The sequence below is a fragment of the Dendrobates tinctorius genome, unplaced genomic scaffold (genome assembly GCF_039654945.1).
Source record: "Dendrobates tinctorius isolate UK_male_01 unplaced genomic scaffold, ASM3965494v1 ptg000036l, whole genome shotgun sequence".
Classification (NCBI taxonomy): Eukaryota; Metazoa; Chordata; class Amphibia; order Anura; family Dendrobatidae; genus Dendrobates; species Dendrobates tinctorius.
In genome coordinates, this window is record NW_027361704.1 from 20,494,893 (window position 1) to 20,502,917 (window position 8,025).

General features: G+C 47.6%; 1 long non-coding RNA gene across 1 annotated transcript; it reads left to right on the forward strand.

The window, feature by feature from the left end:
• Nucleotides 1–1,325: 1,325 nt before the first annotated feature.
• On the forward strand, nucleotides 1,326–6,953 carry LOC141087898 (uncharacterized). Its single transcript, XR_012231759.1, has 3 exons — nucleotides 1,326–1,476; nucleotides 3,692–3,782; nucleotides 5,786–6,953. It is a non-coding gene; the product is annotated as an uncharacterized lncRNA (long non-coding RNA).
• The last annotated feature ends 1,072 nt before the right edge of the window (nucleotides 6,954–8,025 follow it).

Sequence of the window (8,025 nt, forward strand, 5' to 3'; positions counted from 1 at the left end):
TAAACTATTAAGCATAAGAGAATGCTGCAAACCTAATGTAACAAGGTGGTATGGGGTGGTAGCCGTAGTCATGTCGGACGCTGTTCACACCACTGCGTCCGGCAGGCAGAGGTAGTTCCACCTCCAGCCACTATAGCCTCAGTGGCGCCGGCTTGATCTTCAGGCTCTCGGGGGTTAATCCTGCTGGAGACCAGGTTGGATGGTTAGTCACGCCCACGGTCTTTAAATAGTCATGCTGGCCTATGGGCGTCGCCAATTATAGCTTGTGTTTCATACCAAGTGGTTCCGGTCTGGAGTGGAGGTGTTGCAGAGAGAGAGAGAGATTCGTGTCTGGTGGCGTATGATCCGTTGTTTTCCTTTCTCCTTCCCATATTTGTGTTTAGTTGTGCCCTGTTCACATTACTGTATATTCCTGTGTGTGTGCGGCGCAGTGCAGTTTAAGTTCTCCCTGTCTGTCATATTTGTGTGGGGGCTTTGGTGTTGTGACTCCTCACTGGGTGGAGGGTGGAGGGTTAAGTGCAGGGCTGAGCAGGAGATAAGGAAAGGGTGGAGGCTCAGGCATTTGCACCATCAGCAAAAACCCTGGGTTGAGGGTCAGACAGGGTTTCCCCTAGTTATAGGGACATCACAGGGGCCCCGGGAGTTACAGCCTTAGTTGAACTAAGCCCCCCGTGACAGCCGTGGGCGAGTTCACTAAGCAACAGTGAGTGAGCACCCCAGCACCTTGTACATAAAAGGATAAGTAAAGTCCTGGTACTGCTATACAGTTGGCTACCTCTGTTACTCCAGCTTCTGGCTTGCAGGTTCCAGGAAACATCACAGAGTCACAGTTCTTTTACAACAGTAAGACATCCATCACATCAGCATCACAGTTCACACAGGGCAACATTTCCTGCACTTTCACTTACTCTGCCATATGGGCAGTCCCTTTGGACAGTCCATGTCCCATCTGTACCTCCAGCGTCACCAGCTCTCTAACAGCCCCTTGTCGGGTTCCAATAGGGAAAGGTGCTGCGAACACCATCTCAGCTGCTCCTGCCCTGGTCTTAGACCCCAAATCCTTCCTGGGGATGATTCCTTTAAAATGATGCCATTTACACTAATCTTCAGCTGGGGGTCCCCTTACTGCCATCTGCAGACTTATCCCCACACCGTGCTACTGTCCACTGCAGTAGCGTAGGGCCCAGTCATATGCAGGGGCTCACTGGGAGACATGGCCAGTATCTGAAGTGTCAGGGAGAGAGCAGCACGATGCCGGCTCCCCTGTCTGACAGACTGCACAGAGGCAGGTTGCAGAGCCTGTCTGTGCATTGCATCATGTTGTCTCACTGGAGGAGCTGTTTCCTGGCTGGCATCAGCTGTAGTCTCTGCCTTACAGGCTCTGATTGTCTCGGGCACACTGGGTCCTAGTGCCCTCTCTGTGCATACTCTGGACACTTCCTGGTCATGTCTCAGTCGCTGCCTGAAAGCTTCTTGGTAAGTGAGGATGGAATTTATTAAATTCATTCAGCTTAGGCAAATCATGTTCACTGTGGGGTGAATGTGACAGGATGGGGGTATTGTGAGGGAGGGGGTACAGTGCACTGGGGTGAATGTGACAGGATGGGGGTATTGTGAGGGAGGGGGTACAGTGCACTGGGGTGAATGTGACAGGATGGGGGTATTGTGGGGGAGGGGGTACAGGGCACTGGGGTGAATGTGAGAGCATGGGGGTATAGTGGGGGAGGGGGTACAGGGCACTGGGGTGCATGTGAGAGGATGGGGGTATTGTGAGTGAGGGGGGACAGAGCACTGGGGGTGAATGTGAGAGGACAGGGTATTGTGGCATCAGGGGGACAGGGCACTGAGGTGTGTATGTGAGATGATGGGGGTATTGTAAGTGAGGGGGGACAAAGCACTGGGGGTGAATTTGAGAGGATGGGGTATTATGGGGGAGGTAAACAGAGCACTGAGGGGTGCATGTAAGAGGATGGGCTGTTGGGGTGTGTGAGGGGGCAGGGGGCAGGAAGGGGGCTTTTACTTGTGAGCTTGTTAATACTTTAATAATAGCTTAATATTTCAGTATTAGTATAACAAGGGTACAGACAGACGGCCATATAGCTCATGCGATGATCGCACCCCAAACTTCGGACTGGCCGGTACCACTCCTGACATGAACGTGATGGATTACTATGCAGCTGTCACACTCAGGTGTAGGGAGCTTACAGTCAGTCTGATGATTGCGGTGGGATCATCACAAAAGAAATATGTCCGTCTGTCTGCCCCCTAACATGTATAACCATACAGTAACCACAAGCTGCATTCTATTTAATAACAAGCAATTTACTATTATTATAAACTTATTAAAGGCTCGGAATAATTGTCTTCAGTCACTCTGAGACTACAGACCACAAAATCATGATGGAGCGCGCCTGCCGTCATGAGACCCCAAGACCACTGGCGCGATGAGGCGGTCATGCGACTACGTTTGCTATTTGCACGTGTCAACTAAATAATTTTGACTTCACTCAATAGAAGATAATTGGGATAAGCCGGAAGAGTCATCACACAACCCCCTGCTCACATCAGCGATGCTGTGGCCATTACTACTGTACATAGGGGGACTCAGTTAAATATAATGTGGGCACTTAAGAAGCATTATTATTTATAGCAGCACCTGTAGGGAAACTACCGGGTGGCAGACAGTGCTGAGGCGGCTTTCAGTCAGTGCTGGGGTGAGGTTACAGCTGCCACTCTCTATACACAGAGCGGTGACTGAAACCGTGCCAGCGCAACCCTTATGACTGGAAGAGCTAGGCTGCCAGGAGGAATAAAGTTACTTTCCTCCCGGTAAAGGCGCTCTAAGTGCGGGCGTCGCATGGTGTCAGAGAACTATTAACTATTATACTGTGTATTGGAGGAGCAGTGGGGACATCCTTATATGTATAGGGGAGCTCTGGGGGACATCATGCTGTATGTACGGGAGCTGCGGGCCAATCATACTGTATGTACGGGAGCTGCGGGCCCATCATACTGTACATAAGGTAGCTGTGGGCCTACCATACTGTGTATCGGGGAGCTGTGGGATCATCCTATAGTGAAGAAGGGAGCTGTGAGATCATCATACTGTGTATAGGAGAGCTGTAGGATCATCATATTTGTATAGGGGAGCTGCGGGATCATCTTACTGTGTATAGGCAGTAAGAGGAGCCTTTATTGTACCACACAACAGGTGCAGTAATAGGGACACAAACGGCATCAGCAGCTCCATATTGGGGTATCAGGTGCAGTAATAGGGACACATACAGCAGCAGCGGCTCAGTATTGGGGTATCAGCAGGATGAGGAGTTTGTGCAGGTTGGGAATACATTTGCACATGGAAACACGAGAAGCAATGGGATGAAACTGAAAGGGAGAAGATACAGATTAGATATTAGTAAAGCCTTTTTGACAGTGAGGATGATCAATGAGTGGAACAGGCTGCCACGAGAGCTGGTGAGTACGACTTCAATGGAATTGTTCACAGAGAGGCTGGACAGACATTTGTCTGAGGTGCTTTAGTGAATCCTGCATTGCTGCATTGAGCCTGGGGTCGGACACAATGACCCCAGAGGTCCCTTTCAACTCGAACATTCTAGGATTTCATGATTCTACACGTGAAGGGTGCTGGAAATGTGAGAAATCAAATGTGTCTTTGTTGTAATCTCTACAGATGAGTCCTGGCTGGAGAGGTTGACATGTCGGTCTGGGCCAGACGGAAAAGACGGGAAAAGTGAATGACTCCACCAGAAAGAACATCATCTGTAAGTCACTATCTATAACTGTGCAGTAATCTCTATACTTCCTGCAGGACTGGTATCTACCACTATATGTCACCATAAGGCGGTAATATCAGTGCTGGTCTTTGTATAGACTTTGATTTTCAATAACAGGGCGGTCATCTTCTGAGGTTCCCCTATGCCACCATAGTTATAATCATGATTATCTGGTTAGGGGCCACAGGCAGACACAGACAGAAAGGGGCCCTGTGCAAGAACTATATATGATCCCTCTGCAGCCTAAGAGCTCCTAAAAATACTAAATTGCACCTTTTTTGGAGGTAGAAATGGGCCCCCTTACCTCTTGCACCCATGTGCAGCCACGCAGGTTGAACCAATGATATGTCCTCCTGTTAGGGGCCCACTCAAATGTTTCACCCACCCACCCTGAGCTGAACCCCTAGCTACACCTCTGGTCCACTGCATGCGTCCTTCCCTTGGGCAGACTGCCCAGGCGTCTGATTCTAAACAGGAAGTACCTTTCCTATATCTCCCTGCTATGTGCTGCTCTGCTCTGTGCCCCTCCCATCTACTTAACTCTTATGCTGCCAATACCTTACTAATCTTACATTTATCCTATGCTCTATCTCTAATGTGCCCCCTCTATTCTAATCCCTGCATAGTTCTATACTACTTCCTAATCTATCCCTAAGCCTATGCACAATACATGACAAATACATTTCCATTACAATACACACAATACTGTATATACATCACATAGGATACTGTTATGAATGGGTCACTGAGGAGGATGGCAGGAACAGGCTAAGCCACCAGAAAACCAGAGAGGTTGGTAACTAAGCAGATTGCAGACCCCTGATCCTATCCACACAACTAGCAGTAGCGGTGGAGCGTACCTACGATGCCCTAGACGCCTTGGCACAGCCGGAGAGCTAACTAAGCCTAAAGCAAGAAAGGTGAAATCTAAACTGCCCTGGAGCAGGCCCCAAAAGGAATAGATAGCCCCCAAACATATATTGTCGGTGAGACAAGATGAAACACAAACGCAGGCAGAAAAATAGAATGAGCAAATGATGGGGCCCAAACTGACTAGATAGGATAGGAAAGGAAAGAAACTGTCTGCAATCAGGCAAAAACCATGAAAAACAGTCTGATGTACAAAAAAACACTGAAGTCACACGACTTCGCCTCCACTATATCATTACTCTGGTATGAACTGGCAGCAAAGCAATAGAGACCAATATAACAGGGGACTGAACAAACTGACACAGGCTGTAACATATGGAGAGGTGGTCCAGCACAACCCCCAGAGGAGCAAGTTGAACCCGCACAACAAGCAGAGATAGACAAAACCAGATCAGATGCAAAGGACCAGCAAATGAACCACTTAGCTGAGCAATGCAGGATCAGGGCAGGAGACATCAGACCTCAGAATGCACAGGAAAGCAATCACCAGCAGGGATTGAAGGAAGTCTGTAGACTTAAATACCCCAATCAGTAACCCCAGATCTCCAATCGTCCTCATCATCATCAGGTGGCAGACCTCTGTCAATCTGGCCAGCTCCACTACCTCCAGTAACCACCGGAGGGAGCAGGGGGAGCTTCGGCTCAGAAGTCGGAGCCAAGGAATTCACAACAGGATACACTGGGGATGCAGTATATACAACATAGGAGACATGGGACTGAGGCATATACATCACAGGAGGAGACACAAGGCTGGTCATATACATCACAGGAGGAGACACGGGGCTGGGCCAAATACATCATAGGAGGAGGCATGGGGCTGGGCCGTATACATCACAGGAGGAGACATAGGTGTAGGGAGTGAGAGGCTTGTGCCTGTGTCAGCATGAAAGGATGATTTAGCGAATCCTGCTTTGAGCATGGGATTGGACCAGATGGCCCAGGAGGTCCCTTTCAACTCTACGATTCTATGATTTTATGATTCTATGATTCTGTGTCAGCATGAAAGGATATTAAGGTTGGCTGAACACTGAGAGATTGATAACCAAATTATTTGCTTTAAGGGAGAAGATAGTGCCCAGTTACCCCAGGATCAGCTAGTAGGACCGTGTCACAAGGAAAATGTAGTGCAGCACAGCCAAGGCGGTTTTCCCCATTTACTCTTGCAATTCACGGACCAGCTTCATCCTTTTAGAGGAACATGATACATGGACTCCAATGACTCTTCAGGGCCATAGGCCCTGGAATGCCCAGGGATCTATGGTAGACTCTAGGGAGTCCCTCCTGCTGTTTGGAAGATTGGTGCCCATCACAGCACTTCATATGAGCCTAAACGCTGACTCTTGAATTGATTATTGTGTTTCTATGCTTGGCAGACAGGGACACTGAATAACTGAACAATTGATGTTTGCTAATATGTTGATTACCCATTGTAACAGGCCATGCAGTTTGTTGGCCTGCAAACTTTGAAAGATAAACTATTCAAATTGATTGAATACTCAAACAATGAGAGTTGACCTCATCACTCCTTCTCCCTGACATGTGGATGATGGCCTGAAGTACAGGTGTGTGTATAAAAAGAGACCTTTACCCTTCTGCAAAGAGTCTACAGAACAGCAGCCAGGACACCATGGCTCCAACCGGAGAAATACACATTTGAGAGATCCTACAGGATGCCAGCTCAAGGGACCATGGCCCTAGCTGAAGGAATACAGATCTGCTCCATTGACCATCACTGAACTCATGGAAACATTCGGAGAAGAAAGGTTGGGACAATCAGGTCACTTGGCCATGTAGCTCAATGGATAGTCAAGTTCCTAAGCTTGTCATTACCTCCTATCTGTGGGTGCCCGCCAAAAGCGGGGTGACACTGGTGGGGGTACTCAGCCCTGAAGTTGCTCTAATGAGCCAGCAGAAGGGTGATACTCAGTAATCTGCACCATCTTGTGTATTTGCTGGAACAATGACTTTGACAGACACCTTCTCTGTCTTCAGCAGCACAACCTTTTTCTTTGTTTTTTAGCAGCCCAATAAAAATTTAAGCCCAATAACAGTAAGAGAACAACAAGCTACACTATTAAACCTGCTCTTAAAAATCCAAGCCTAAAAACAGGACTTAACAAAAGCCCTTAGTAATCTACACTTTATCCTAAGTATATTGAGCTTTCCTTGATTCCTTAATCTAATTCACTTTTTTCCTGGGGAAAATATATATACATAGAACAAAATTGAAAAAACAGCACAAAATAGAAAAAAGATTCGGGTGCAAGCCCTCCAGGTACATACCAAACCTCCAAATAGTCCATCAAAAAAGAAGGCAGAACACCATGTTGGTTTTCAATAAAGTGTTTTTTTTTAATAGCCCATATCGCTATGTGCCCATGCAGCAATGTATCGGTTCAATAAGTGTGAACCTTTTTCTGCATGGGCACATAGCCATATGGGCTATTAAAAAAACACTTTTTTGAAAACCAACATGGTGTGCTGCCTTCTTTTTTGATGGACTATATACATTTATATTGCATTTTTCAGATTATAAGGAGCATTTTTCTCCCCAAATTTGCAAGTTTGGGAGGAAAATGGGAGTATGTCTTATAATCTGAAGGTAGCTTACTTGGTGGTCGGCGACGGTGGAGCGCAGTCATTGGAGGCAGGGTTGCTTCTTGGAGGCCAGCAGGAGTAGTGTGATGCTGCAGGCCATGAGCTGGGAGGAGTGGGTGTCCTGGTGCTGCGGCCCTAGGCTCTCCTAAGATGTCAGTGCTGAGTGCAGCTCTCCTTCCCACTGATTTCCCTGCAGTGGGCTGCGGGAAAATGGCTTGCACAGATTGACATCTCGGGAGATGAGTTCTCATTTGGAGATCTCGTCTCCTAAGATCTCAATCTGCAGGGAAATCAATAGAAAGAAGAACTCCGCTCAGCGGCGACATCTTAGGAGAACCAGGGCACACAGCATCACCCCACTCCACCGCCACCGACCCCCTTGGTAAGCTACCATAAAGAAGAACTATAAGGCTATGTGCCCACGTTGCAGAAATGAGGTGGAATTGTCTGCAGCATTTCGGCAACTCCCCATTGTGGGTAAAACGCATGCGGAATTTGCATGCGTTTTCCCACAAAACAGAAGCATTTTGCAAGCGTTTTTAGCTTGTAGAATGCTTGTGCTTTTCCAAGCGATTTGAAGCATCGCTTGGAAAAGTGACAGACAGGTTTTTACTATTGATGCTGCACTTTGAACACATTTTATAAGTGGTCATAAACTTGTAAATAACTCATGAAAGAATAAAGTTACGTTAAAACCAAGCAC